This window comes from Miscanthus floridulus, chromosome 1 (assembly GCF_019320115.1).
Source record: "Miscanthus floridulus cultivar M001 chromosome 1, ASM1932011v1, whole genome shotgun sequence".
Lineage (NCBI taxonomy): Eukaryota > Viridiplantae > Streptophyta > Magnoliopsida > Poales > Poaceae > Miscanthus > Miscanthus floridulus.
Window position 1 is genome coordinate 126,684,828 of NC_089580.1, and position 7,384 is coordinate 126,692,211.

Sequence of the window (7,384 nt, forward strand, 5' to 3'; positions counted from 1 at the left end):
TTAGTTCCAAATCATGACATGAATCTTTTGAACAGCCTGTTCGCTTGCTCGTAAACGATCGTAAATTTCCAGCCGGGAACAGTGTTTTTCTCTCACACCAAACCAGCCAGCAGTAAATAATCCACGATCGTTTACGGCCTCCCGAACAGGCTGTTAGTTGGTCCACGATTAGACAATATTTACCAAATAAGACAAAAATACTACTATTCATCGGTTTGAAATTTTTTACAATCTAAACATGGCCCTAGTCCATTAGTTCGCAGGAGACCATTCGCTACCAGGTAGCTAGTATCTAGTACGTTGGTTGCACGTACTAAGGCCTGGTTCACTTTGCAAATTTTTTTTTAACCCAATGAATAGTACCACTTTCGTCTTATTTGACAAATATTATCTAATCGTAGACCAACTAGGCTTAAAAGATCTATCTCGTGATTTCCAACTAAACTGTGTAATTAGTTATTTTTTACCTACATTTAATACTTTATGCAAGTGGCTAAAAATTGATGTGATAAAGAGAGTAAAAAAACTTAGAATTTGGATGACATCTAAACAAGGCGTAAATTTACAGCTCGTACCCATCGCCGTCAGGGCATCAGTCCTCTATGTAAAGTTACATCTACCCTACTAATGTACTAAGTTTTCTTCGTTTGGTCCACCCAGAAAAACATCCCCCCGCTGAGATAGCCATTCTAAATGCATCCCAAAAATTATACATACAAAACCAACCACATCCGAATCAACCGCCTAGATCTGTTTTCAATATTTTTTCTCATTACTCATGCACGATCCAACTATCAACATATTTTATATAGTATTCCTCCTCTCCCTCCATGCGTCGTGGAAAATGAAATATTGACGCCGAGAAAAATTTACTCACGAGAAATCCGCGGCTCTTTCCACGCGGAGTCCGCCTCCCCTCGATCTCCTGCCTCCGCACCTAGGAAGCCTCGCCGCAGCACGTACGTTGCCTCCGCATACGTTGCTCATCCCTCCTCCATTCCGGTGCTCATCCTTCCTACGTGATTCCCCGCCGCCTCCGTCGCGAGCGCAGGCCGGAGGAACGTCTCCTCGTCCTTTGGATCTAGGGCGGCCACCTCGGCCACACAGGACGGCTCCGCCGGCAACTAAGGCCGCCCAGCGCGGCCACAGCCGACCGGCCGGCCGCCCGTCGTAGGCCCCCAGGCCGTTCCCCTGCGGGAACCAGGCTGTCGACGCCGCCATGTTGGTCGTCGGAGTCGGAGCCACAATCAGATCGGGAATCGAATCAAACATCACATCTATGGTATGTTACGAACTCCCCATTCTACACGAATTCCTTTTGCTTTTTTCTTCGTTTGGATCTTCTATATAAAACTAGAAGGTGCTATTGGGATTTCATCGCCGAACAGAACAATTACTTGATCTCACCGAGCAGAGAAGCTCCTCGACGAGCAGAATAAGTACCTAATCTCGCCGAGCAGAGAAGCTCCTGATCTTGCCGTACAAACCTCACCTTCAAATTCTGATTTCGCCGAGCTGAGCAAGAACCAAATCTTCTTGCCAAGCTGAGCAAGAACCAAATCTTCTTGCCACACACACGATCGACAAGGTTAGCTTCCTTACTATTTGTTCTGATGGCCAGACGCTGCAGCAGGTTATACATACTGCCCCACTATGCATGCCATGTCAGGCTGTCAGCACTACGCGTCCTGTGTCGTGTTTGTCCTGCAGCGATTTCACTTCAGCTTTCGCAGCAAGTTGGTGTGGTGTTGTTCCGTGAGATTGCTTGCATTGCATACGATGCTACTATTATTGGATTGTTAATTTGCAAGTCAAATTGGATATAATTGGCTCATTGATTTTAGTTTGATAGAGGTCTGCTCGGAAGCTCCATGCTGATCGGCTGATGGCATCAGCTGGCCTGCTCTCGGCATTGATCCGCACACATAAGAACTGGAATTCTTGTTGAAGCCTGAAGGTACATGTTATAGATACCACATCATATGATGAAATAAAGCTCTGATTAGAGCGATAACTAAGCGTTTCCTCTGGAAATTTAGAAGCTCCTAAAACTGATACTGGTCCTCCGGGGATTGAATGAAGTTTAATCTGATTCATTTGGTGGACCAAAGGATTTATTCTGGTTCATTTGGTTGGACCAAAGAATTTTGTGTGTTTTTTTCAGCCATCTTGATCATTCAATATTTTTAGTTCTTATAAAAGTGTATCTGCTGCTGCTGTGTATGATTGAGTTCAGACTTGTTGAAGCCTGAAGGTACATGTTATAGATAGCACAACATATGATGAAATAAAGCTATGATTAGAGCGATAACTAAGCGTTTCCTCTGGAAATCTAGATGCTCCTAAAACTGACTGGTCCTCAGGGGCGGAATGAATGAAGTTTAATCTGATTCATTTGGTGGACCAAAGGATTTATTCTGGTTCATTTGGTTGGACCAAGGAATTTTGTGTTTTTTTTAGTCAATCTTGATCATTCAATATTTTTTGTTCTTATAAAAGTATATCTGCTGCTGCTCTGTATGACTGAGTTCAGATAAGATGATCTTGCTTTCCTCCAACTACACGCTAACAGCGTACTGTTTAGCTTCATCTTCATAGTTCTCAAATCAAAAGCATCGTCGTTGAGACTCACCTGCAACCTTGAGCTATCCATGTCAAATTAATTTGGAGCAACAAGATGCACGTCTGTTCTCCATATATCAAATTAGCCATCACAATTTGCTTCTTATCTTTGGTGAAGGCATATGTGCAGCAACCGGAGAGCAGTAAGCTGAAACTTGCACAACTGGAGCAGGAACTCCAGAAAGCTCACCAGCAGGTAACACTTTCTTAGTTGCATGTATGTTTACTGAGTGCTTGGAAAATAGTACCTTTGTGCTGTTATTTTGACTCTCTTTGATATTACTTTCACGGAATCTTCATTTCGAGCTCTGAAGATCAAACCTATGCCATGAGTGGAAATGGAAATATTTTAATTTGTTATATCTGTGTACCTCTATGTGTTTCTGGATTTAATTAATCTATCTTGATTGAGTGCTATCTTTATCCTTAGAAGTGCATCTGAAATTATAAACTTGTTGCAGGAGTGTTGACTTTTGACATTGAATATGCTAGATGGCTAGAGGACCAAAATAAACAGATAAATGAGTTGAGGACTGCAGTGAATGCTCATGCAAGTGACAGTGATCTCCGGCTTATTCTAGATGGCGCAATGGCACATTATGATGTTATGTCTTATGTAGGGATGAAAACGGATCGAATACGGACGGATATCACCGATATTACATTTGTTTTCATATTTCTGTCCGGATTCGGATTCGAATACGGATAGTGTCAACTATGCCGGATAGGATACGATTGGATATCGACATCATAAATATGCGATTTGAGTATTCGGATACAGATACGGTATCGGATGTTGGATATCCGGACTCGGATACGGACAGATCTCAACCCCTCTAAACGAATTCGGTTTCGAATACGGTCGAAAAATATCCGTACCGTTTTCATCCCTAGTCTTATGTCATTCGATCATTGAATATCATGACTTACAGCAATCTCTGGAATTTTTGTTCATCGCCTTTATGTTAGGTTATTAAGTTGTGAGAATCTTGTTTTTCAGGGTTTGGATACCCTAACGCCTACCTTGATAGTAAGCAATGGTGTGAAGGTGGTAAGTCATGTTCTGGTAATGTTTTCGGTACTATGTAAAGTGTATTTGGGTTGCGGCCTGTGGGTTGTAGCAGTGCTTTTTTACTATCTGCAAAGACTGTTTCTTTTTTTTCATTTTCATGAATACAAAATCTATTTTTCTAAGCTCCAAACCTGAGATCACGCCTTTTTTACGTGCAAAGGACGGTTGCCTATCCATCGATATCTTCATGTGTCCGATGAAATATAAGAAGCTAGGTAGTATAGGATTACGATTTGTATGCATTTTCCATCTACTAATATTCTTAGTAGATATGGTTTCTTACTTTCTCGAAGAATCTTAATGTTTGAATAACAATGTTGACTGGTTTAGCATGATCAAACATCAAACTCCCCCTCTCCCCCCATTTGTTTTATTGTTTTCATGTGCATTCCTAAAATGAAACCATGGTGTTAGCACGGGCACTATACTAGTGCCTTAAGGTTTTTCCAATCCATTCTAGAATTTGTTGTTTGGATGGCCAGTTAGCACAATAATTTTACAATCGGATAAAAATAATCTCCTCCCCAGGTCTGGAAAATTATACGACATCTATCGGGCTCTCCCATCCGCTTGCTTCGTTTCCGCGGCGGCGGTTGGAGCCAAAGCATCGGTCGCGCTGTCACGCGGTGCACAACCCCCACCAGCGCTGCTCATGCTCCTTCCCCACCCCGGCAGCCGGTGCGGAGGGGCCGCCCCTACCTCCTTCCTCACCCAGGCGACCGGTGTGGCTGGCAGCGCCCGCCGCCCGGCCCCTGCTTGTTCACCCGTGCGGCTGGCGTGGAGGGCCGCCCCTGCCTCCTTCCCCAATCGGCGACCGACGCGGCGGCTCCCGGCCCCTGCTTCCCCAGACGCGCGCGACGGCGGCGCGCCCCTGCTCCTTGCCCACCCCTAGTGTGGTAGCGACCTGAAGATCGGTTATTCAATCGTATTCAGGTCCCAGGGCCCAGTTTAGTTGCCAAAATTTTTGGCAAAATGCTACTATAGCATTTTCGTTGTTATTTGATAATTAGTGTCCAATCATAGTCTAATTAGGCTTAAAAGATTCGTCTCGTGGATTTCGTCTAAACTGTGTAATTAGTTTTATTTTTTATTTATATTTAATGCTTCGTGCATGCGTCTAAAGATTCGATGTGATGGGAAATCTTGAAAAATTTAGCGTTTTAAAGGAGAACTAAAGAGGCCCATCCAATACCATTCGTGGTCTGGTCTACCGCAATGCTGAAATCATCGTGGAAGTCGTCGATTAGATCGAGGTAGTGGTGCAGCTTTGTGAGTGGCAAATGCAGACATGAGGTGCTCAGCATGGAGGCGACGCTCTTCTTGGCATATGATATGACTGCAACACGTAATTGAGTTGCTGGAAGGGTGATGTTCAGAGAGGCAGCAAGCATTTTACCCTTCACCCAAACAACATGTTTAGAGGGGCAAAAAATACAATAGTATTCTTGTGCACAAGTAATTACAACCGGAAAGCTCTCAGAAGTGAATAAGTTTACTGAGCTGCTAAACAGGCCCTAATAAACAGGCAAAAAACGCGACGTCTCGTTGCCTTACCACTTGGCCAGCGGCTTTATCATTCGTCGATAGGGATCGGTAGCTGCTCGACCACGCTGTACGTTTCAGAAAATCATAAAAAATTCCGCGACCCGGCCGTCAGCCACACGGATTAATTAGTTTGTCTAGTTCAGGTACTCGATCCGAGTGTTGTACTGTACGTGGCCGACTCGATCGCCGTCCAGCTGCGGAGCCACCTTATCTAAAGCTATCAACACTTCTTGTTTCTGGTTTCCCAATTCAGGCTCACACAGCCGCGCCACGTTACGTACACTCACCGGTACAACTAGAAAAAAATCCGTTTCCGGTGTTAAAAATGACATTTTTTAATAGCTATAGTCAAGCCTCCGCGCGACGCGATGCCTCCGTCCTCTTCCGTCTCACTTGCATTATGCAGCGTAAACAAAGGCAAAAAAACAGTGGCGCCAATCGAGCACGTAATAACCCAGGCCACCTGATCGCTTATCATGTGACGAATAATCAGCATGTTCGGCAGGGCCGAATTGGCTGGCCGGTGCTGGACCAGCCAGCCAATTCCAACCTCTAGCCTCTGGCCAGCCGCTGGTTTGTAGAAGTTCAAAAATTGGCGCCGACCAATTGTAGCTCATGTTGATTTTAAACTTTCAAATTCAAACTATCATGCATTTCTAGATCATGCTGCTTTATAGTTTGAATCAAGAATTTCAACCAATAATTTACAGTTTGTAACTCAAGCGCTGGAACAGTTAGTCATGTAATGAGGCTATATGCCCGTCAGGTCCAATGTTCAGCATCATCTGGATGGCTTCTTCTGCCTCAGTGTACAGTTTAGCCTCCATGTATGCTCTGATCAGCGCGAGATAGGAGAACGAGTCGGCATCGTGACCACTGTCCTGCATCTCCTTAAATATGCTTTTCGCCTCGCTATACAGTCCTGAAGTGGCAAAGGCATTGATCATGGAATTGAAGCTAATCTGCACATTGCAAGTTTGGTCCAGATTAGCCATGTTTGCTTTTCTGAAAGCAATTTCAAAAGTAGCATTGAATGAAAGCAAACCTTTCCAGGCCTGATCCTATCTTCCTTCATTCTTTTGGACATTAAAGACGCCCCCTGATGCCTACATGAAAATATGAAAAATCCATAGTCTTAGAACTGGACACAAGGAAAACTAAAGCAGTGGACAAAAATAATGAATCAAAAGATATTTACTTGCTTTGTTTCCAGGGCACAAGAACCTGACCAGCTTTTGCATATAAGCAAAGCATATTTGTGTACATCTTTTCCTCAATCGACAAGCCTAGGTTCTGTGCAGCAGCAAACATTTCAACAGCCTTGTCCAGCTTTCCTCCTTTGCCGTAAACACTGAATTGAAGGTTGAAGCTGATGAGTGATGACGTGGTGCTACAAACAACATATTCAAGAAAAAGAATGCAATTCCAAATTAGGGGTCCCATTTTACAGGGGTTTCTATAAACTTATCTAACTTATCATTAAATTAAATGTCTGCATAGACTGCGAAATGCCAGAGGATATCATACGATCATTAGATGTTGATGGCTGAATGCAGTTTACCTGCTTGGAAACTAAAGAAGCAGAAGTTAGCTATAATGCCCTACAACTAGAAATTTTGCTTGCCTATATGATGAATAGGAGAATATGTTAGCCACACCTAACTCAAGCATTGAATAGAATCCTTGAAGACAGCATATATGATGAAATCATACGTCTGAGGAACAGAATCCTTGAAGAAAGCCTAAGATCATAAAGCCGACATGACTATAGAACTGGACCAATCAGGAAAAGCAGCCGGTGTTGGCGCACCTGAGGTAGCAAGTGGCTGCTGCTCCTATTACAGGGAAGGACAAATTTTTAGCAAGTCATCTTTTTCGCTTAAATTATAATGCCACAAGCCCAGCATCAAGATCCTGAGGGGCAGATGCCTACCTTGTCTTAGCTGGATTATCTGCTCCACTGCTTCCCATGGTGAATCACAGAAACAGTGTAGCAACTAGTCCATTGTCCGTAGACAAATGAACCAGAGTATTTCATCACATCACCAAACACTATAGAACTTGGCACTTGTACTTCTGACACTAAAATTCCCCATACACCAATGAACACAATATGATAGTCCCAAACAACATTTTTTAAAACGA

The 7,384-nt window shown here is 43.5% G+C and overlaps 1 long non-coding RNA gene across 8 annotated transcripts; it reads left to right on the forward strand.

Annotated features, from left to right (window-relative positions):
- Positions 1–862: 862 nt before the first annotated feature.
- On the forward strand, positions 863–4,776 carry LOC136493046 (uncharacterized). Of its 8 annotated transcripts, none has more exons than XR_010768293.1 (3): positions 863–959; positions 1,052–2,818; positions 3,084–3,400. It is a non-coding gene; the product is annotated as an uncharacterized lncRNA (long non-coding RNA). The 8 variants fall into 8 exon arrangements; XR_010768294.1 differs by lacking the exon at positions 3,084–3,400 and adding exons at positions 3,623–3,673; positions 4,223–4,776 and having other exon boundaries at positions 869–2,818; XR_010768290.1 differs by having other exon boundaries at positions 869–1,957; positions 2,741–2,818.
- Positions 4,777–7,384: the final 2,608 nt, after the last annotated feature.